At 43.6% G+C, this 24,737-nt stretch overlaps 1 protein-coding gene across 2 annotated transcripts in view; it reads right to left on the bottom strand.

Moving 5' to 3' along the window:
• axin1 (axin 1) overlaps positions 1–24,331 on the bottom strand; it is a 60,038-nt gene extending 35,707 nt beyond the window's left edge. Inside the window, exons 1-2 of one of the 2 annotated variants that reach the window (XM_048991604.1) lie at positions 24,179–24,331; positions 2,516–2,698 (exon numbers count right to left, since the gene is read on the bottom strand). The gene's annotated coding sequence lies outside the window, so the exon portion shown is untranslated. Of the gene's footprint in view, positions 1–2,515; positions 2,699–23,486; positions 23,608–24,178 lie in introns of those variants that run through there. The other variant, XM_048991605.1, reaches the window with a different exon arrangement.
• Between the last annotated feature and the right edge of the window lie 406 nt (positions 24,332–24,737).

The raw sequence follows: 24,737 nt of genomic DNA, 5'->3' as shown, positions 1-24,737 counted from the left end.
TGGCAGCCCCTACTCTTCTTCTACAAATACAGTAATTACATCGTGCAAAAATAAAATGAGAGTAATTAGTGGAACAAATGAGTGAGTGGTATGTAGCCTGCAAATGCGTGTTCGCCAGATAAAATATGTCTTGGAGTAACACTGCAAATCGAATCTTCCGGTACAGCTCTGAGCCCCTGGTGACATTTCAAACATGTCAAATGTGTCTAACTGCATTTAGAAACATACAGCACTGACATCCTGCCCAGGGTTTACCCCACTTCAAAGACTCTGCTTTCTGCGGTAGGTTCCGGCCTCAAGGATGGATGGATGGATGGATGCAACCTAATACACAAAGGTCTTGTCTAGTATTTCATCTAAAGGTAATATTTAAATAAAAAATTCTACCCAAGTGCATAGACCCCATTAAAGAAATAAGCTTCCACAACAGAATCTATTGCGGGCTGTGGACCTTATTATGAGACTGTAATATTTTCCTATTTTATTCGTAACGGTAACCGTGGGGATCACAGCTAATTTGGATGTGCTGTGTTTGCAGTCATATTTACTCCTAGTGCTGACAGGGAGGCCTGCTTAGTCTAGGATGAGCCAAATGCTACCAGCCATAAAATCATTAAGATTCTTTACATAATGAAGTCCTAGAACTGTCTACGTTTGTTTTTTTTTTTTTTTTTTTTATTAGGTTAGCTAAATAAAAAAATAAATAATGGATAAAATGCATTGTAGTGTTTTGGCCTTGGATTTGCATTAATCTAAACAGAGTAAATGCTTCTCTCAAAAATAATCACATTTAGTCACAACCAGGCTCTATTCTAGTGATGCTCGGAATCAACATTTTCTATTTTTTATATGAAATAATTTGCTTAATTAATAGCTATTGTTTAGTGGGTAAGTCAATGTTCTTGTATGGGTTTCCCAATAAAAGTAATTGTGTATGCAACAATGTAATTGTTTAAATCACTTTACATGGGTCAGTGAATTTTTATTAATGATGCTTAGATATGACAGCATCAGATACGTTGTCTTTTGTTTCCCTTGTTTTTGTTGCTCATTGCGGGAGTCGCTCCGTGCAGGACGGCAAACAGCCGCATGTGACATGGGGACTGGAGGAAGGAACGGGGGCTTTATTTGGGGACGGGGGCAGAGGTGGGTTTAACAGAAGCAGCAGGGAGCAAGAAACACAAAAGGCAGATATTTTGGGGTCAGAATGGGGGGAAACGCACATGAAAACAATAAGTCGGTGGGTAGCTGATCAGGCGGCACAGCCTGGGACTAGAGGATGGGTTTGTTTGTTTGGGTGAATAAATGCAAAATTCTGCCCTACATGATTTGGAACAACAAATGAATGAATCTGATCGTCATCTTAGCTCCCAGCCCAAAGACAAAGATTTTTTGTCTTGCAATCATATTTGTAAAAGAAATATAAATTTGCAAAGATTTACATGCTGAAGATGAAACTAGACACTTTAAATGTACATTTATTGCACATTTATCACATATTTTAAAAATGTGATTGACAAAGTCAGTGTCCTCCATAGGTTTAGCTTGTAAAATATGCAAGCGATGTGAGAATTTATAATTTATACCAGCAGGTTTCTGCACAAGCAGCCAGCAGCCTGTGAATTGGATAATGGACCAGCCTTGCTCTCTGTTCGGTTCCCCTCAGCAACTTGCATCATTACTGGCAGGCCTGTTCTGGAAATGCGTCGAGCTCCCTTTTCATTCTTCATCGCGTAAGAGAGAAACGGCTAGCGCCTTTCGAGAAGCCGAAACACGCGGTGACCGCGGTAGGTCGCAGAGACGGGCAGATTGGCCTGTGACGTATCCCACAGACCGCTGAGTCTCATTAAGAGGAACATGCATACTGAGGCTCGCCTTGCCAATGCGGTGGACTGCTGGGGAGTGCTTGGAAAGACTGCTATAGGCTGAAATCTGAGGCCGAAAGTGGCTCAGCCCGTTGTCCTGGCTCCTTCCTTCAACATTTCTTCTCTGACATTCTTTTAATGTGTTTATTTTACAGACACAGGACATGCAAAGAAAACTCATATTTTTTTGCAGAGTAAATGTATAACAATGGCGCAGTATTCACAATACTCATAATACTCGGTGCCCTGACTGAACATCAGTCACCCTCTGTCTGCCTTTGTCTCCATGATTATCCAATTAGATTCAATTTCCAGGGTCCATCCAGGTACCAGTTCCTCAGTGTAACTGAGACCTTTCTGTTCACTCCAGAATCTTGGGAACCAGCCCTACAGCCCATGATGGCCCAATTGATGGGCTGCCGAAATGTGTGGAAGTCGTACGTATACAGCAAATAAACCCACCCCGAGGTTACTTTAAAAAATTTTTTTTTCAGAATGACAGCACAGTGGGGTCAAGGATAAACTGAAATTAGCAGTCTTGCAGTCCTTTAACGGTTTGTCTGCAGATTACAATTGAAGGGGCCTTGGTTTAAGAAAAGAAAATTATATAAATAAAACGTTTGTCCCTTAATAAAATGTTTGTGCTTTACCTTCACGGAGTAGCGGCTTCCTCTCTGCATGGATCGTGGCCTTACCACTCCATGTGCTTCGTCGGTGGTTGCCATCGCGAGGTCACCGCAGGTATAGCTTCCCACTGGAGACGGCATGCTTCTCGTCAGCCGCGTCTGTGGCAGGCCTTGCCATCCCAGGACGAGTCCCTCATCCATTCGTTTCTGCAAAGCAGCATCGGCAACAACCACTCAGGCCCTGGACGTGCTGGGGGTAGTGCACGCAAAGAACTTTACATGAATTTTTCTCGAAAAACAGCGGTCGGACAGACCGATGAAAACTGTAAGCCACTGCAAAGATGACCTTACAACGCAAGAATGCATATCGATATTGCACGTGGCGTAAGGTGATATCTTATTATAAACGTATTGGCTGCTTTTAATCAGCTTTTCAATGACATTTTTAAATGAGATTTAACTTCCCAAAAATTTGCAACATGACCAGCTACACAATTGCTCAAAACATTAACACTCATAATGAGAATGATCGTAGGCATTATTCCTTCTAAATTTTAAGACAAATATTAGATGTATTAATTTGTATTACTGAACACGGCTGAGTGTTACGAACAATGGGAAGCGATCTGCTTTTGCATGTGGCATCATCCGGAAGTGAGCGACGTGTGACCGCTGGATATGCGATACAATCCGTTTCAGACTGCTAGCTCTAATTTTCCACTTCGCATATCAGCTTCTCTCTATTGACACGAATCATTTGCAAGGCTTTACATTATTAGCTGTTCAAACATCATTTTTCCCTGTTGTGAAAAGCATCGCTTGAAAAGCTGGTTCCCTTCACAGAACACATGCTATTCACGGTGCGATCATGGTCCGCGGTCTTCAAAACACACCTGTTCCGTCATGTGCTAGCGTGATTTGTGGCCAATTAGCTGCATTTTTCCAGCTTTGATAACAGTTATGGGACTTACACGAATCCAGCAAGCATTTCTGTTTGGCGAATGTAATCTCACACCTATATTGTTTCACCTTTATTCTTCAGATGTTTTTCTAAGGTCTTATTCTCGAATTACACATTCAGTAGCACCATTAAATAACTTCCCTTTGCAGCCGGGCCTGTTCAACATAATTCAATAGGATTTTTTCATCTTGAGTTACAGATTGTGTCATTCGAAACCCGCGTTTCTAATCTCGACTCCGCTTCCGCATAGTTTGTTAAGGTTGGCTTCATGAGCGCTGCACCCAGATGCGTGCTCTATTTGTGAACCGCCGAGCACAAATGCGGGAAGACACTGAGCACTTTTGAGCAGATAGCCCAGATGCTACGTTGCGTGCCGTAGAAATAAATTCATTAATTCGTTCATTCGGAGGGTGCCAAAGCAAACAGGGCGTGTTTCGAGCAAACGCCTCGCAATCGCATCTGATTAAGAATAAAGAGAAGGAAGGAACTGGCAGGAAAAATGGAGAGAAAGCAGAGAAGTGCAGGGGGAAAAGAGCACTCATATCTCTGTATCTAATGTCTTAGTGGCAGAATAATCTGGAAGCACACAGGCACTCAAAAATGTACAGTCTGCTAGCTGCAAGCACCAACAAAAATGTGGTGCATTTATAAAGTTAAAAAAGGACTATATATATATATATATATATATATATATATATATATATATATATATATATATAATTTTTATTTTATTTAGAAAGTCCATACAGATCGCAATTTCCTGTCTTATATGTGAAATGGTGGCCATCCGTATGGTTGCCAAGATAATGATTATCCACAGCAAAAACGATGCCATGATGAGATTTTGGGCATCCACTCATGATAAATCATGTGACTTCACGGAATAGCAGGGAATGCGGGGGTTATGGACATGGACCTGAACTCCGGGACTCCGCTGTTATACTTTCAAACAGCAAGGTTGAATTTCTTCAGTAAAATATAGGGTTAGATGACGTAATATTCTTTTATGATTATTCTATACAAAAAAAAGGCACCAGCGGAAAAACAGAATCAAAGCCCTAATGAGAACAGATCGTATCGGTGGATGTTAGCCGCTAGCTCAGAAAAGCCGACGTTCAGGCGGGACTGGAGCCAAGCACCGGAGGAGAGGATCCTGGCGAAAGTCGAGAGCCGGCAGACGCGGTGAGATCGATGGCAGCGCGCTGCCATGTTGTGGAGAAACCTGCCAGCATTCCCATCTGATGCCATCGCCGGATCAGGCGCCCTCTCCTCACCCTTCCTCAGGCCCGGCTTTGAAGACCGGGACCCCCACTGGGTACAAACACAAGGCCTCAGGATGGGCAGCAGTCAGCCTGTAAATCTGGGAGGAGGAGGGGCAAATGAACCCAACTGGTAAGCCAACCACAAGGGGCTGCGGTATCGATGCCCTCTCCCCCACTTATCTTAATACAAGATCAGCCAAGTTATGGGGAAGCACCTGAGCTCCCTTATCAGTCTGCGCTGCCAACCGGGTTGTGCAGTATTTCCCAACCCGATCCTCAGGGTCACTTCTGAGTGTTAAGCTGCTTAAGCTGATGGAAATATAGTCATGTTAAATCTCATGTATATTCAGTATTCAGGTTATCTGTCTACCCAACCATTTTCTATACCTGTTTGCCCTATGCAGGGTCGCTATGGGCACAAGGCAGGGAATAACCTAGGACAGGCCTCCAGCCCATCGCAGGGCAATATATGGGTTATCATCGGATTATTTTGATACAAAAGTATTAATAATAATGACGATTTATTACAAGATCATGAACAGGGCGACAGTGAGCATGGAGGATAATATGTAGGAAGTACCAAGCACAACGTAGGGGGCACGGCCTGCGCGGGGGGTTAGACAGGGCCGCGGCCTGCACAGGGGGTTAGACAGGGGCACTGCCTGCGCAGGGGGTTAGACAGGGGCACGGCCTGCGCGGGGGGTTAGACAGGGGCACGGCCTGTGCGGGGGGTTAGACAGGGGCACGGCTTGCGCTGGGGGTTAGACAGGGGCACGGCCTGCTCGGGGGGTTAGACAGGGGCAAGGCCTGCGCGGGGGGTTAGACAGGGGCACGGTCTGCGCGGGGGGTTAGACAGGGGCACGGCCTGCGCAGGGGGTTAGACAGGGGCACGGCTTGCGCTGGGGGTTAGACAGGGGCACGGCCTGCTCGGGGGGTTAGACAGGGGCAAGGCCTGCGCGGGGGGTTAGACAGGGGCACGGTCTGCGCGGGGGGTTAGACAGGGGCACGGCCTGCGCAGGGGGTTAGACAGGGGCACGGCCTGCGCAGGGGGTTAGACAGGGGCACGGCCTGCTCGGGGGGTTAGACAGGGGCAAGGCCTGCGCGGGGGGTTAGACAGGGGCACGGTCTGCGCGGGGGGTTAGACAGGGGCACGGTCTGCGCGGGGGGTTAGACAGGGGCACGGCCTGAGCGGGGGGTTAGACGGGCACGGCCTGCACAGGGGGTTAGACAGGGCCGCAGTCTGTGCGGGGGGTTAGACAGGGGCACGGCCTGCGCAGGGGGTTAGACAGGGGCACGGCCTGCGCGGGGGGTTAGACAGGGGCACGGCCTGCGCAGGGGGTTAGACAGGGGCACGGCTTGCGCTGGGGGTTAGACAGGGGCACGGCCTGCTCGGGGGGTTAGACAGGGGCACGGCCTGCGCAGGGGGTTAGACAGGGGCACGGCTTGTGCTGGGGGTTAGACAGGGGCAAGGCCTGCGCGGGGGGTTAGACAGGGGCACGGTCTGCGCGGGGGGTTAGACAGGGGCACGGCCTGCGCAGGGGGTTAGACAGGGGCACGGCTTGCGCAGGGGGTTAGACAGGGGCACGGTCTGCGCGGGGGGTTAGACAGGGGCACGGCCTGCGCAGGGGGTTAGACAGGGGCACGGCTTGCGCAGGGGGTTAGACAGGGGCACGGTCTGCGCGGGGGGTTAGACAGGGGCACGGCCTGCGCAGGGGGTTAGACAGGGGCACGGCCTGCGCAGGGGGTTAGACAGGGGCACGGCTTGTGCTGGGGGTTAGACAGGGGCAAGGCCTGCGCGGGGGGTTAGACAGGGGCACGGTCTGCGCGGGGGGTTAGACAGGGGCACGGCCTGCGCAGGGGGTTAGACAGGGGCACGGCTTGCGCAGGGGGTTAGACAGGGGCACGGTCTGCGCGGGGGGTTAGACAGGGGCACGGCCTGCGCAGGGGGTTAGACAGGGGCACGGCTTGCGCAGGGGGTTAGACAGGGGCACGGTCTGCGCGGGGGGTTAGACAGGGCCGCAGCCTGCGCGGGGGGTTAGACAGGGGCACGGCCTGCGCAGGGGGTGAATCAGGGCCGCAGCCTGCATGGGGGTTAGGCAGGGGCACGGCTTGCGCTGGGGGTTAGACAGGGGCACGGCCTGAGCGGGGGGTTAGACAGGGCCGCAGCCTGCGCGGGGGGTTAGACAGGGGCACGGCCTGCGCAGGATGCCAGTTACTGGGTATACATACATTCTATGGGAAACTTGCCTGACAGAATTTTTTTCTGTTTTGCATTTTGAGTTTTGTTTTGTGTTTTGTATAAGACTTTTGTTTTTTTATCTCAAAGGAAGACCAAGTTTGTTTCGGTTTTTTAACTTGATAACTTGGGCTTCAGCCTACATCTTTCCAGTTTTCAGACAGTGTTGGATTTTATTTGCATGAATATGGTCTTGTAATATGTGGAATCCGTTTTCGCGATTTTGATGTCATTGTAAAAAGAACCGGAATAAACAAACAAATAGACAAACAAACAAATAGGCAAACAGACAAAAAAACAAACAAATTAAAAAAAAAAGTCTTTCGACTGTAGGAGGAAACCAGAGCATCTTGAGGAAACCCACACAGCACAGGGAGGATTTGGAAACTCCCAACACATAAAAAATGGCATGTGAGCCCACAAAACCTGAAGGTGTAAGGCAGCAATCTGCTGAGTCACCATTAAGAAAATGTACAAGCAGTCAGTTATACTGAATGCATATTTTCTCTGATTATATAATAGAATAGTTTTTCACCAATACTTATTGCAAAGAGTTATACAACTGCCAGTGATTTATATCAGTTTAGACCAAGGGAGCATTTTGTGATTGGATGATTAAAATGTTACATATTAAACAGAGGACCAAAGGAGAGGCCTGCCCTGCACTATGCAATGCAGCTCGCAACTGCAAGACAATTACAGTTGACGATATAGCAGCAGTCATTCTGTGACAGAGTGGGCGGGGCCTGTGACTGATTGGCAACGTTGGCAGCAAACCAGAGATCTAGGGCTTAATAAGCGATGCAGAGGTGACAGTCACAGGGGATTGAATGCCTGCTTTGCTGCTTTTCGTAGAGCAATCAGCAGCCGGAGCCAAAGCACTAATAAGTCATTGACATATCGATATGCATTCTTATTGTACAAAGTCGTATGAAGGCTATTACATTAGCACAAACAACCACATTGTCCATTAAGACCAGCAGCATTTTCCCAATTCGTTGTAATTAAATCCATGTGAGGAACATGTGAGCTGACAGAGACTTAGGTACTATGTCTTTCAAAAAACAACTGAGCGCAGTCTGTAGCTTGTGAACAAATGAAAGCAGGTTAACATGTCAAATTAAATCATTCAGCTCTATAAACAGTAAAGTCTTTATTAAAATAAATAAAATAAAAGTCGTTTACACTTCTCGTATGAGTTATTTAAGTGTTATGAGGCTTATTTTAGTTTTAGTCCACATATTTTTACGGTTATTTATACATAATTTATTTGATATGTTTTCAGTACTTATAGCTATTATTATAATAATTCAGCTGTTGGGTTGAGATTTGTCAATATTTCAAGTGCTTTTTTTTTTGTTCAAAATGTTCAAACGATTAAAGTCGTGAATGAAGAAATAAATGTTGAATTTATAAGGTTTCACATACAGCATTTCCTTCCAAATCCTTACTTTGGGAAAGGCAACGTTAGTGAAGAAAACAGCAATGTACTGAACTGCAAACGAGGAAGCATATAGCTTATAATTTGCGTTTTATTTGTGTAGCAGACACGTCCATTTTTTGAGCAAGCAAGGTCAGTCAGTCGGCAAAGCAGATGGGTGTTAAGGACCTTGCTCAAGAGCCCACTGGTGACATCACCCTACTATGCACAGGATTTAAACCAGTAACCTTCTCATTATAGAGACAGTATCCTGACCAACTGTGTCACACACTGTATATAATATAATTGAAATGCTAAAAATTATACTTAGACAGTACTATATTTATACAAGTTGTTTTATCAACGAGCTAAAAAATAAACATGTAAAACGGTTGACTATCGCCATAACCTTACGTTCGCACAAGAGCTGCGACTCTGATCGAGTGCTGGCCTACGTGCTCTTGGAAATGCACGTGTGCTACTTGGCTATCAGGCAGTGCAATAAAGGCAGAGTTCATGCAAAGTGTGCCCACGACAGCATCGAGAGGGCCTGGTTGGCGTTGACTGGACTGCCTGCCATTTCCTGACACTCAAAGGCTACAATGAGGGTCCCGCTTAACTGCAGCTCGTGCAGCGGGGCGCCGCTATCTCTGGAGGGAAGGATCAGGCTTCAAGGACAAGCGGAGCCATAAAAGGACAGCCTGGTGTGGGCGTGGTTCCTGCGAAGCGCCACACGGGGGCGCTCTAACATGGGGCGCCCGATGATGTCACCGTTTGTCTTGCACACTCAGCACCTTGCAGTCGTAAAGTAAGCCTGCACTCTCTCGTGAACTTTGAATAAGTTATTACCTCAAGCCAGTCAGTGACCCTGGCTCTGGAGAGTCACGAGGTGTGCTGGCTTTCGCTGGCAATTAATCAGCCTGGAGAGAGATGCTGAAATAAAGGTAACCTGAATGCTGTAATTACAGATTTATTTCCTATTTGTGGCTGGAATAGGGGGACGATATTTTTGCTTTTCTCCCGATCTATTTGTAATTTTTAGCCCTTGCACAATTTAAGGATTGATTATGATCAAATAATGAACATAATTCTATGCGGCAACATATTTGAATGTCAAAGATTGGATGATGAAGTACTCAGGCAGACTGGAGTAAAGACCACCATGCTCTGCCTTTTTCCTGCTGAAGACCCCTGATTTCTCCGCAACTCTACACATCATTCATGCGAGACCAAAAGAGCAGCTCGCTGAATCACATATGTGTCTCTCCCAACAACATACTGGAAAACAGCCGATTAAAATTTATGCATAATGAGGAGTAGCTTCATACCGGGCATCAAGAGATCTACCCGCTCCCACTGCAAATGCGGGAATATCATTATAATAGCATTTGAATGCCATTACGTTGCCCATTCGTTTCACTCCCTTTTGTCTCTGCATGTTGATCTGCGCTCAATCTGAATAATTTATACATTCAAAGAGATTGTTAAGTCAGGCATGCTTATAAAAATGCACATGTGCCTGCTCCAGCTGGCTGCTCACCTCCAGGGTCACGGGTTTGAATATGGCCCGGCGTGTGCCCATTAGCCCGGCGGACCTGCGGTGGCCCTTAGCGCCATGCACTGTAGGATCCCCGCTGGTGTCAATAAATAGAAGGGCTTTCTTTATCCTATACAATATATGACATCATTATTCAGACCAGTAAGTTCTCCACATGTTGCGGAAGTAATTATGTTCAGCCACCTAATTTTTTGTGAGTGACTAAATGAATGGATGGATGAATGAATGAATGAGTGAATGAAAGAAATGTGATAAAGTTTTTTTTCAATTTTGATGTAAAAATATGTATTTTTTTCATAGCATAACATTCCAATCTAAAATAATGTTAATTCAAAATATTGACAAATAATATATCAAATATGCAAACTGTGAAAAACATGCGGTGGTTCAGTGGTTAACACTGCTGCCTAACATCTCGAGGGCCTGGTTCTTCGTGTGTGGACTTACAGTAGATTGTGGGTACTCCACTATCAGGTGAGCTGGAGTTTCCAGACTGCCTGTAGGTGTGACTGGTGAGTGCCTTCCTTATCTCGCATACACTCTGCGACCCTGCGTAGGGCAAACGCCTATACCCACTTGCTTTCATTTCCTCCAACTTTTGTCTTACTGTTAAAATGATAAACCTTCGAGCCGTCGAAAGGTCCACTTTCTCTAAGAGCAAACTTCCAGACACTCAGTGCCAGCGTGACACAGGCAGGTGAGGGTTAATGTTGCAAGTGTCTGCGGTGAATCTTCCTTCATTGGCGCTGTCCCTATTACGGAAGCCAGGCTTGGGGCCCTGCTGTTAAAATTCACATATTACATTTTGCCCGTGGACGGGTTCATGTTGTTGATGTGTTACTCCCATCTGTGCTCATTACAGATGCAAAACATGCACTCAGCAGAGCAATGAGTCGGAGGCAGGAGTTACAGGCTCAGATAGCAATAAAACGCAATGTAATCACTCCAGTTTGCTTCCAAATCCAGTAACCAAATGTTAAATTGTTGCTGCTAACCACTTAATAGCTCTTATTTTTTTCAGCTAGTGGACTCTCAATATAGGCAGTAAAATTCTTTATACGGATTAAATGCATCAAAGAGATGTGAAGTATACCTTTCCATCTGTGAGCATAAATAACCAATCTTAAGACTGTGGAAAATGTTTTCAATAAAAAAGCCTATTACTACCAGTAAACAATAGAATACTGAGCACTGGTATCCAGCAGCTCCGAATTCTGAAATTAATCCCAGAAATTTGAGAATGGAATTCAGATAAGACACTTCCTGGAATTACACGTTGTTTTAATGCAACCATTTGAGCTAGGAGATGTTAAAATCCCACATGGGTATGTTGGTTACATACAGCAGCGTAAGTCTTTGCAAAGAGTCTGATTTTTTCTGGAGAAATTCAAACAGCATGTGACTCTTTTGTGATGGAGCTTGAAGGTGTCGTGCCGGAGGAACAGTAGCAGCAGGTAACCAGCCCACGACACCGACACAGGGGAGTCTCAGAAAACGCCCCCAGATCTCCATCTGTCAATGACAAAAGTCCCGCTTTGATCATCAGAATCGTCTGTTACTGACAAAATCCAGAAGGCATTAAGTGTTCCTCGTACAAACCGACCAAATATATATATATTTTTTTTTTCCAAAGGAGAGGATAAACTATTTATTGAGTTTCGCAAGCTGAAAAAAAAACACCCAGAAAACAGGTTAATAATTGAAAAGGCCTGTGAGCAGTTAGTAAGGATGGGATTGATTTAACAGGAGCACGATGCAGCCAGAACTGCGAGAGTCAACTGGCACTGAGAGACAGAGAGGTCAAGTGAAATATAATCCAGAGGTCTGTGTCGAAGAAGAAGGAAGGTGGTGCTGTCTGTAGACACCTGCTTGGGGGGGGGGGGGGGGCGTTGAGTCTGACCTGAAGAAACCAACAGCAGAGTGGAAGCTAAGACAGATGGATGTCTCTTAAAGCGAGAGTCTCAGCGCTGGGTCAGTCTGCCGGAAATGCTTTCATGTACAGCAGACCTCCAAAGGCGCTTTCTAGACACGTTTCGCTAAAATCCCTGGGCCACCATCAGGGTATTTGAGAAGACGAGGTCAAGCGGGCCAGAAGACCGGAATCCGGGCCGTCTTTCTCAGTACTGATCAATGAGAGGGTGAGGAGCATGTTCAAGCCAGTCGGACCCAACAGGACGCAGAGCCTGGGAGCAGACAGTGAAGCGTGTGTGTGTATATCTGTGTGTGTGTCTGTGTGTGTGTGTGTGCGCCAGGATCTGTACAAACACATCAATACACCCCCTGCAGGTTCAACACGCCCACCCACTCCGGGTCAGCTAGCGCACAGCTGCCAAACACCTCGACGTATGCACTGTTTTACATGTAACTGTCGTTTGATGCACACAGGTCTGGAAATGAGACCAGAAAAGCTCCAAAATATGAGCAGCGACACACGAGACAGTCTTACGTCTTGACGAAATCCAAATGTGTCGCGCAAACAGGCAAATCGCTATGACATGGGAGAGAGAAAATCGACGACGACAGAGGTCTATACTCCTCTTTACGCTACATGTGTGGGTGGCGCAGTGCTTACTGATGCACTGTTGCCTCACATCTCCAGAGTTGGGGGTTTTCACCTCTACCTTGAGTGTGCGTGTTTGGATTTTTGTGTGTTCTGAGTCGTGCGGAAATGTTCCAGATGCAGAAGTCCAAAGACATGTTAGGCTAATTGGCTTCTCCCAATCGCCCTTGGTGTGTGATTATATGTATAAGGGACTCGCACCCCAGCCACGGCCAACATTAGTATTACTCTCATGCTGGGATCAGCTCCAAGCCCCTTCACAACCCTGACCAGAATAAGTGGCTGGAAGATGGATGGATATATATTCAATATTCAAAATGGACATTTCTTCCCCCTCCGTTCATATAATTAATCTCTTTGCCAGACGTGTATCTCTGATCTCTGTTGACTCACTGCTGCTTTTAACGATAAGATTTCCAGAAAGAAAATCTCTTGGTGACTCAAACAATTTCTTTCTTAACTCCCTCAATATTTTTCCTCTGGAAAAAGGCAGAACCTCCGTCAAATGTCTTTGAACTGTACTTGTGAGCAAATGGACAGAGTAAGCCGGTGAGTTATGATAGCATACTTCTTAATATAGGCATATGTTGATTTTCCTATCACAGTTTGGCATGTTTTGTGAAGGGAATTCACACTGCGCCAAACTCACTGTTCGTATGTAAACCGTGCTGTTTATCATTTGAGCAACAGAATTTTTAGAAAAATGTACTGTGTCATATTTTCAGCTGCTCAATAAACTTGTTTACTCAAATAGCAATACATTTTGTACAGTAAGGGACCTCCACATTTGGTATTTAAAAAAATCTCATATCTTATTGTCGACTATGAGCATAACCTGAACGATGTAAAGAAAAGCAAGTTAAAAAAATAATTATTCTGGTGATCAGGAGATACTTGTTAAAAATCACGGATAGAGCAAATTTCCATCATGTCAATTACTTGAGTTTATTTCATTGGTGCAGAGGCAAGAACAGGATGGACACATTAAACTAGTTGGCATTGGGAGTGGACAAAGCAACAGACCTGATTATAGATTAATTAGCAGTAGGGCCTCTCTTTCCCTTCAGAAGAGCTTCAGTCCTTCTTAGATCGCTGTTCTGAACTGTGTCTACTGGGATACCAATCCGTTCTTTTACAAAGAAAAGCCTGCGTGTCTTTGAGGGATGAATGAGGCAGAAATATACTGCACACTCTGTGCTCCAGAACTTTCCATAAATGCTCAATGATCAGTGATCAGTGAGGCCGTGGACTGCTTTGCATCTCATTCATGAAGCCGCCCTTGAATTTCTTTGTGAGTGCTGATTGGGGAGTTATCGTCTTGAAATGTGGGAAGATTGTAAGGGGCCAGTCTTTACACTACAGGGTGCAGCTGGTCCTGTAACAGAGCTTCTTGTTCCTCGGCCATCATGCAACCACACAGAGAAATCATTAGACTGGATCCTATGCAATTGATTAGATTTCATGTCATTAGACCTAATTACTACTTTCTCATGCCATTACAGATTCCCCCCCCCCCCCCCCCATTTTGCAGTCAGCACCAATCAATGTCGGTTGATAATATATTTTGGATTTCTCCAAATATAATCTTGCCTAGATGTACTGTAGGAAGCAGGGTGACTCATCAGACCGTACCTGTTTTTTCCATTACTCAGAGGCTCAGGTTTTGTGCGGCTTACATCGGGTTATTCATCTGTGTGCAGCAGCCTTGGACAGAAGCAGGTTCTCAAACCGGCAGTTTTGTGAAGCTCACAATGCGTAATTTTTGCTGAGACTGGGTCACAGAGGTGCTGATTCGGTTCCGCGGTAATTTTAGATCTGTGCATTTGTGCGGTTTAGCGGCTGTTACGGTCCGTCTATCGCTGTCAGTGAGCTCCGACTTGCGACCAAGCTTCCTTCCGGCCGATGCGCGTGTCCATGTCGGCTGAACACCGTCCGGATTTCTCCCGACACTTTAAATAATCATGCACCTCTGACTAATGAATCTGATGCCGTGACTTAGGCCTCTCAGGAACTGTTGTTTTCTTCATGTCGCTTTGAAAACTCACATATCAAATTGCTGATCATCAGACCTCTTATATTTCTGACACATAGTTGGCAGTCACTGGCTCCTTTCGACTAAGGGCAAAAAAACAAAAAAGCACCATATTTGCTTGAATTACACAATAATTACGGCTGTAATTTTTGTATATTCATTCATTCTCAGAACTACTTAAATTACAGTAGGGTCACATACGTGCATGTGGTGAGACTGTGTTCCACGCTCTGTGACTGGCACTCAGAGCCAAGGACAATAGGGGGGGTGGCCAATCAGATTCTACCACTGCTTAATTGGGATTCAATCTGATATGACACCTTTGTAGCTGTGCTTGTGCTTGTGCTTCAAGAACTTGGTCATTTCTCTTATTTTGTCTGCCACCGGTTTTTGCACCAAAACAGATGTTTTATGGTAAACAACTGCAAGTTAGCTACACCTCTGAAACCAAATGGAAGTCAAAGTTATCATCGTTAAAGGGACCTTTTATTGAAAATAAATTGGAATTTCAAATAAAGATATTTTTAAGACTGGTGCTAATTTAAACATTTTTTTGAACGGTGATTATCTTGTGTATTTTATGCAGTTTTAGTTACTAGTAGAGAATACCAGAGTTTGGCATATTTAAATGAACCATATTTAGCGGTGGATAGTAACAAAGTAATTTTACTTGAGTACTGTATTGACGTAGGGGGCGGCATGGCGGTGCTGAGTAAATGATCCATCGTGATCCAGCACAACCAAAGCTAGAAGTGCTAGTTGTATCCGTCCATTAACAGGGGTTTGACAGAAAAAAAACACTGGAAAATGCAAAAAGGACACAAGACGACTGGAGCTACTGCAACAAGCTACCGCCAGACTGGCGCCATCTTGGATTTTTATATTTGAATTGAGTAAAGTAGTTTTTGTGTATTTGTAAATATATATATCGTGTGATTCTGTGTTACACCTTCCTTTATACCTATCTCGTCCTCTGAATCCGAATCTGCTTCAGACTGAATGGTGATTGTTCTTAGTATTTATAAACTTACAGTGAAGGTGCTGGATTAGAAGTCCAATATATAATTTGTCAATTCATGCCCTGACCCTGTGTTTCCAGCAGTCCTGTATGTCTCTGTTACAGAAACGGACTTCCTATAGGCACACAATAATCGGTTTCGCATAAGTCGAGCTAGAATTATAAACGTTATACTTACCCTTGCGAAACTCAGAAGAAAATGTCAGACAAAGATCGCGAACAAGTGTTCTGCAGAGAGCCGCATTGCAACATTGCAGATGCCGGCATGGGTGAGTGACGTGCTGGCAGACGCCCTGACAAGTTGATTAACTGATACTCTGAATAGCAGGCCCGTCTTCCCTCGGAGCACTGACACACTAAAGGCGCGGTGGATAGTGCTGCCAGTTTTACCCACAATTCCCCGAAACTAATCATAAGGGCCGACAACAGGCTACGAATTTCATAGAATAATTATGTTTTTTTTTTTTAAATTCTACACTAGACATTCTACACTCTCCTGTCACCAGAGTGAAAAAATGGAAATGAATTTTAAAGACATTTCCCAACACAAAGTAATTCAGATAGCACAGGCATGTAGTCCAATAGAATAGTTTTACATTTCGGCTTTTATCTGCTTATGAATTTTAGATTGCAAATAAGGAAAAGTGGGAAGAAGGATGGTATTGGACCCTCGGGATTTCATGCATTGAACGATAATCAAAATATGGTGTTCTGGAAATTGGTCATATTTTTACTTCATAACAAAATAGCTCTTAAATTTGGCAGATATCCCCGCTTCTCCCTGTCTTCATAACTTTTTCACCTAAGAAATTACTTGATTTAAACTAGATCAGTTAAAAAATTGAATATGAGTTCGATATTAATATCGATGAAACTGCCATGTTTGGACAGATAGTCACTATTCCTACTTGAAACATCTGTATTGTATATAATATCTGGCCTCTAAGTGGTAAATATGTTGGTTTCCCTGCATTGACACATTTTAATGAAATGAATGATTCCAAATCTCAGGCCAAAAAAAACCCCACAATGAATAAAAAGCAGATGATTTTTTTTTATAGCAGAAAAGATTTTTTTGAAGTAACATCCTTACATCTTCTCTCAAAAACTGTCCCTGAAATGATAAACACGCAGACTGAGAGCCCAGTCCCTCCTCGCTGTCCGTGGGCTTTAATGCGAGCCTGTCTGGATCAGCCCACCAGAGGAGGTTTACGAGGTCAACGCCTCAGCAAAATGGAACGCTCAGATTCAAAACATGTTTTCAATATGAAAGGCACGGAAGCCTGCCTGCGCTCCGCACACTGCCGATGCCTCGTTGTGCTTTGATATGCTGAATCGCTCTCATATTTAAAGGGGAGGACTGCTCTCGCTCTCTTTCCCTACTAGACATTTCTGTCTTACATAGATGTTTGTTTAATGCTTCTCTGAATACACAAAATGCCTTCCAGTAATAAAACCATTGTTCCGTTTACATCAAACTACTCTGTTCCATATTTTCAATTAAAATAGATGAAAGCTAATAGATAGTTTAACAGTATCTTCAGTAGATTCAGTCTTTGAGCTGCAGTGTATCGCCTGTAAATGAAAATAAGAATCATTTCTACCATTGTATGAGGAAAAAATGGAGGGCTCTACTGAATACTGAATATTGAATACTGAATACTGAATATTGAATACTGAATACTGAATATTGTGAGCACAATGACACTTTTTTGTTGTTCTATAAATTTCTGTTGCTGTTGTTAATATAATTTCCAACCCCCCCCGATTCCGTCAGTTGTCAGTCAAGTGAGCAGATAGGTTTACTGATGTTTGTGATTAGGGTTAGTTTGGTTGACAACCTAGCAGTCAGTTTTCAAGACTCAAGCATCCGTTTATGCGTGGGGATAAATGCTGGGAAACGCCTGTAGCGAAAAATTAATCCAGCTATTTTGAGTCCATCCAATTTATCTGCGGTCTGACAAATGCTAAGCTACATGCTAATAGCAAACACACACTATTTTCATCAAGTTAATTTCCCCTCAAGCTATAGTCCCATTGATACCTGAGGGCAGCAGGTAACAGAGCAGTTATGGGCCCTACAGGTATTCATCCTGCCAAGTACTCCAAGTACTCATGCAAGTTAACAGTACCACAAAAAAAAGATTCTGTTCACCAGACAATCATTGATATTTTGTTGAATGGCTAGAAGAACAGCTCTCAATCCGCTAGAAGAACAGCTCTCAATCCTCTCCCCAGGGGCACCTCTGCCGTTCCGTGCACTCAATTTCATCACAAACTCATTGAAGAGTTTACTTAATAATGTAAGTTGAAATATATCACTTAACAAAACATGGTATGGAGGTGACCAGATCAAGAAATACATGGCTATATTGGATGGTCACTGCAAATACCATGAGGCCTGGAAATGGGTAAGCTAACGCATGTAGACATCAAATCCCAACTTTTACATCAACATAAATATATTTAAACTTAATTTTCTTTGGCAGCCTAAGAGTTTTGCACAGCACTGCATATATTACTAAAATTATTTATTAATAGTTATACAATGTTTCTTAATAGTTATTCATCAGCCATGTAATTTCAGTATTATGATACACACCATATGTGTTTGTACTACAGCAGCTGTGAGTTTGATTAGCATGAAGTCTGATGAGGACAATAATACGAGCTACCAGTGATTTTAATTAAAAGCATCTGGAAAAAAGTTATACTTGTTTTTAAGAAGGTGTTTTCAAAAACCACATGCAAGAATGGTAGTTCTCTGCTCCTTCTCATCCCATATGAAAGCAGTCCAGCAATTGATATTTTCCATCCATCCATGTTCTACCTGGCCTTCCTGGCCAGGAATGTGGGGAATTGATATTTGTGATGTCTAGTATTTTGCGCTTTGTTTTGTTGTTGAGTGAGCATTGCCCTACACAGAGTGGCAGAGAGGTATTGTTAGAAAAATTCTCAAGGCCTACATCCAGTCACCTTCGATCTCCCTCCAAGATTCCTCCACCTTCTGTTGGCCTTAATCTATCCTTCAAAAAAAGAACCGCAAACTCCGCATCTGTGGGTCCACTGTCTGTCGTAAACATTCATTTAGTTCGTTTCTTTCTGGCACTGTTTATATTTGTTGTACACGTTTCACTAAACGATAACTTTTGGGGCAGGATTTAGAAGTTGGTTTGTCCTAGCAAAGCCTCACGCTTCTACCTGAGGGGCCAGACAATGTACTGTAAGGCAGCATGATTTGCAGAGGCCATGTGACAACTGTCCATTGATCCGTTAGCTAACTATCTTAGACTGGTTAACGAGCTCCGTCAGCAACTAGCCAACTCAAGGCAAGGAAAGCAACCTTTATGAAAAAGAGTAGAATCAATTTAATCCCAGTAACACTCTACTTAATGGGGCAAAAATAATGTAGTAGTACACTGTTACTTAATGTATTAATTAACCAGAATTTAAGTGTTAGTCACATACTGATCTCATGTTCATTCATCATTAATCAATCATAACAGTTAATGTATGTCATGCAGTTGCTATATCTGTTAAAAATTTGCATATGAGTAGCAACAAGGGCTGCATGACCGTTTCTGAAAAAAATGTGAATCACGATCCTCTGTAACGACTTTTTTTTCTTAAATTTAAACATTTATCGCACTCATTAAATTGCAAAAGGAATCACAACAAAGAATGACTATGCCAAACATATGACTGATCCAGGACCAGCATATAAACTTCTCACGACAGAAAGGAAACGCTCAATTGGCCATTCAGTTAGGGGAACCAAAACAGCCATGCCAAAAGTTCCAGTACCAAAAGTTCCAGTACCAAAAGTGCCAGTGGGGTACCTTTTGGTACTTCAGTACTTTGGGGTGGGACTTGAAAGGCGTTTTTTGTTGTTTAGCAAATAGTGTGCCTCAAACGAGATACAACCGCCATGTTAAAAACAACTGCAAACTCAGAAAACAACAATAAATGAGGTATAATAATAATAATAATAATAATAATAATAATAATAATAATAATAATAATGATGATGGATGCGTAGACAAATGAAGTGACCCCAACGTTAACTGTGGTCTGGTTGGGAGAACCAGAGATCAGGACAGCATAACAAGAAATAAAGTATTTTGTATAATTTAGTAGGATAGGTTGGCATTGGAGAATTTCTAAGCATTGCAGTGTGATTTCGTTGTAATAATTATTCGGGTATTTATAAAACAAAAAAAGGAGTTAATTTCTCAAAACCCATCTAGGAGTGATTTAAACAGCAAGGATGAAAATGATTACAATTGTCTCAGAGAACACGGCGCTCATGCAAAAGCTGCGGAGGTAAACTTTAAACTGACTTTTAAACATATACTACATAATCTTGAAAAGGAATAATAATTAAAATACGAAACTTTTTTTTTCCTATGACAGAGTAAAAATGCTCTAGCGAAACTCCCTGTGCTATAATATCCGTACCAAACTTAAGGTAAGAAAACCCTGATCTTAATCTTGCTGACTACCGATGTAAGAAATGAATGTGCATAAAATGTGATGTTGTTATTAATATCGCACATCGGCCAAGCCCTATAATATACTACAGAATTTTCAAATTCAATACGAAATACCCCGTCTCGCAATGAGATGCCATTCAGTGCCAATATCGGTTTTTACACCAATGGAAAACCAACACCTTGAAGTACCAAACTTTTGGTATATTCCTGAAGTACCAAATGTAAGGTACCTGCTGTGGTAGGAAAGCACCCTTTAAAGTGAATGCAGAATTATGGGATGGTTGAGACTCTCTGGGAAAAAGCAGGAATGCTTGTTTTGATCCAGCTGATGTAATACAATGCAGAATAACTGTAGTAATTTAGAAATGAGGTCGCAAAGAGGTGTGAATCAAGATCATGCTTTTTTTATGATTAATTGCGCAGCCCTAGTAGTAACTGAGCTACTAAGTTAGTTGTGCCCCAAGTAAAGTTTATGAAATTACCAGAGCAACACTGTGCCACTGTGCAGAACCCAGACTTGCCAGTGACAAAGTTGTCGGTTGCTGAAGAACATGTTTGTTACCGAGAGGTGCTACCTGTCACTTATATGTGCGATTGAATATTCATACAGGAATGACCACATCCTTTTATGCAAGGTGATGTCTCAGGGTTAGAGAAAACGTTAAAAACTAACACAGTACAAAGGAGATCTTCCCCGTGTTAAATGATTGTTTACTATTTACAGTAGTGATCGTTTGGAATCACTATAATCAAAACTATATCTTGCATAACATATGTCATTTAAAAAATAATATGGGCTGCGAGGTCAGTTGACCAATTAAGGTGCTAATTTGAAGAAAGCCAGTCCTCCTATATCATCCAGACAAGCTAAGCAATGGGTAACATTTGTTATAAACAATAAATAAAATAAATAAGGGCAGCAGAGAGGGAAGGGGGCCAGACAGTGAATGTCTCTCCCTGCGATTGCTGTAAGTCCAGACAAAATCCCCTCCGTGAATAATCCCGAAGCATAGCCAAGAGCACATTACAATACGTCCCTCACACCTTCAATCTCATCTTTAGTTTTCTTTAATTCCCATGTAGACCAAAAGGGTGAGTACATGCGCCATTAGGTGAACAACTCTGCTGAGCCTTTCCTGAGCTCCAAAGTAATTCTGTTTGCTCCTTCCTTCGTCTGACACTTCCTATACGCTCCGCCCGAAGTGCAAGAAAATCCTCACGTGGTAATTTCCATTGAGAAAGTTCTTATGACTAAAATAATCGTACGCTATAAGAGGCATCCCATGAGAAATTAAGTAATTTTTTTCTTTTGTTATATGTGTGCGTGCTACTGTGATTAAATATATGTCGCGAAATGAGTTTAAGTCTAGCTAATTTCTATTGTGCCGCAACAAATTGATTTGTTGTGTGAAAATAAAATCACTGTGACATAAAAGCGGGTCACAAAAGAGGATGAATGCAAACACTGTGACAGCGTCTTTGGAGATGCAGCCGCTCAGCTCAGGGTAAATAAGTTTTCTCCTCGTAGCTTTTGGTTACAGCTGCCAGTATAGATTTAAACAGTCTTGTAGGCCGTGCTTGAAATAGGCTTATCTTCAAAAAGACCCCCTCCACTCCACAAAGGCCCATTTAGGTTTTAAAAGGCAAGAATCATGCTCTACTTTGTGAACTGTTTTAAATGAGAGATGTTTATATGTCTTCTCGACCAAACGATACACACGCTACTTCAAATGAAGTAAAAGCGAAATAGTGTTTTGTGTACACATTGAGCGATAGATTTCAAAACTAGTGTTATTTTGATATTAATACTGATAAAATATTATTAATTCAAGTTCATTTTTACCTTAATGACACCAAAGACTAAAAATATTCTCGGAATGCACAGTTTGACAGAAACAGAATATTCCTAGCTGGTGAAACTCTTTTCTTTGGGTCTGAAATTTGGGGCAGAATAATTGAGTTATTTAAATCAAAGAAGCAGAGTTAAAAGAAAATGCCTTTGGTGTATTAATCTGCTTCCCCTTTAAAGGGTTCCTTAAAAGGCTTGAAGAACCAAAAGAATGTCACAAAATGTATTCTGGTGTCCCGCTGATGTCTTTTGTGAACGATGAATAATTGTGACTAACAAACCCCGAGAGTGGATTAGCTACAGTGGATTATAAGTTCTGCCGCCTAGAGTTTATTTAATATTGAATTGCTTATTATTCTACAAGTATGTTCTAAAGGAAACACGCATGCAGCGGATCCCGGCTGCCCCCTGTTTATTTAGACGATCTGAAAGGGAATAGCCGCAGTGTTTAACTGTCAGGGGAAGCGAGTAGGATAACGACCGAACGCTCAAATAAAAACAAGAACGACACCCAAGCGGTGTCCCCGGGCGAGTCGAGAGTGAAGGGCACATCCCGCACGGTCAGCGACAGAGAGGAGGCCGTAGCAGAAGCGGAAATGGAGAAGAAGAAGAAAACAGAGAAAGAACCATGAAAAATTGCACTGGAAACCAAGCGAAGCAACTTCAATAGACTGGATAACGTAACTGACCCCTTATGAGTTTCATAGGTCTGCCAGCAGAGTACGTACCACCTCCACACGTGGTGAGCCTCCTTGTGTGGTGCCCATCTTCACTCTACGATTGTCCTCCTACAGACCGAATCCCGCCTTATGCAGTCTGTGGTACGCGCGGCCGCCATCTTTAATCGCCACTGGGCTCATGTATGGTCATCCTCATTGCTTTTTTCTCCCTGGCTGACGTTTCCCTTCCCCCCCCAGCTCCCCATTTGGGACGCTGCCGTATTGACTGGCTCACAGGCCACCCGGCAGGGGGGCAATAAGAATACGAAGCCGTAGCATCTGTCCTCCGTCCCGCCACAGATTTACTAACCACGCTCGATTCCGCGTACGCAGAAAGGCAGCGAGTGGCGATCTCGCCCCACTTCCCGGGCTATTGATCTCATTAAGGCCCGCAGCTGCTTAATGGAGCCCTTTGAAAACATCTCTCCTTCATATGTTCCGAGTAATGAGATTTAAAACGTCGCGATTCGTCTAGGCCTTTCGCTCGCCTCTTTTTTTGTGTGCAAAAAACAGACGCACTCATACGCAAACTGTCAAGCCGCAACTGACTTTGTCGCTCGATTTTCTCCATACAACAAACGGGGGGAAAAAATCGGGATGTGTGAGAGCCCAGCGGGAGGTCTCCGATAGCGCCATATGCGACGAAACGTAATCCGAAAGCCAACAATAATAATTTTTAAAAGTACGACGGTGCGTTTTTTTTTTGCTTGCCCCCTTCAAGTCTACTTCTTATCCCTTCAGGTTCATTTTATTAATTTATTCTCCGTGCTTTTTTGTTAGAAGCTTAATCTAAGCTAATCTTGTTTACTGTCTTTCTGTTTTTGTTCCACAGAACAGTTTCGAGAACAATAACAGGAGTTAAATCTCAAAATGGTCGATCCTCTCACCTGCCTCTCCAGCTGTGCGTCGCGTCGCATCTCAGTTTCAGATTCCACCATGACTGGGCGCAGTCACATTACTTGCAACCGCGAGCACTTTATTATACTCATGGACCTGTTTCTGTTTCTTACTAGTGTGTTGCAGAAAGATGTGCATCTTTACTTTATGTTGCAGCTTTGGCTCTGCAACCTGATTGGACAGCGCACGGACCAGATGATGGTGCTTATAACCCTATTGTAACTATGGCAACAGACCCCTACGGTATGAGTGATTTGCTCATAATTGATGGGTAAATATTAAAAATAATCCACTGAACTGTTAGTACGTCTAACTGTTGCAAATGATACTTGTGGACACGATGATTAGCAAATGAAACGGCTTTGAGATTCCAAGTACAAGTTCAAACATTGGGTTTGGTCCATACAGGAAAAGGGGGGGGGGGGGGGACACAGAATACAGTCACATAAAGCTTCTCTCTCGATCCACATGTATCTCTTGCCTCCTTCGCAAAATAAAGAATAAAGTTCGGTCACGTTTAAATCGGGGTGCGGAGAGATTTTCGGAACGACAAAGACAAAGGTAAAGAACAAAAAAAAAAAAACAAGCGTTGAAAGAAGGCAGAGGTAAGCAGATGAAAGTGGTGGAAAAAAATGGTGGGGGGAAATATTGCCTTTGTAGCCAAGTGCTGTCCGCTGCTTACCTTTCATATGGATTTCACACTTGCTTGTCTTGAAGCAGCCAGGGTCAAACTGCACACCCGTTCCACAATAACCGATTTTCCGTTCACACTGTCCCGTGGTAGATCTATCGTGTCGCCTGCCACTTACATTTGCGTTGATGATGCTGCTCCTCGGACAAATTCTACATACGGGCTCCGTTCCCTCCACCCAAACCCATCCCCCTCCCCGTTTCAGTGTCTTAGCTCCGGTCCTCTCATGGAAACGCACTGGGCGGCGACAAGCGCGCGGGACCGGCCGCCTGTGCGGTTTCCGCCGTGTCCCGCGCGCTCAGGGATAGGAGGACGCGCGCACTGAAGAGAAGTGACACCACAAGCTCGCAAGTAACGGCAGATGGTCCTTCATTCCCGATTCATCCTAATCAGGAATTCTAGATCCCTGAAAGGGCCGATAAGCGTCTTAGCTTCAAAGACCAGTCAGGCTCATTTTCTGCTCACATTCAATATTTCAAAAATAAACATTTCACGACGAAAATTTTACATCCTCATCGACAGTAAAGGTGAAGGAAATGCTGTTTGTCTT

The sequence above is a fragment of the Brienomyrus brachyistius genome, chromosome 22 (assembly GCF_023856365.1).
Source record: "Brienomyrus brachyistius isolate T26 chromosome 22, BBRACH_0.4, whole genome shotgun sequence".
Taxonomy (NCBI): Eukaryota; Metazoa; Chordata; class Actinopteri; order Osteoglossiformes; family Mormyridae; genus Brienomyrus; species Brienomyrus brachyistius.
Note: the sequence above shows the minus strand (reverse complement) of the source record. Positions and strands in the feature narration are given on the sequence as shown.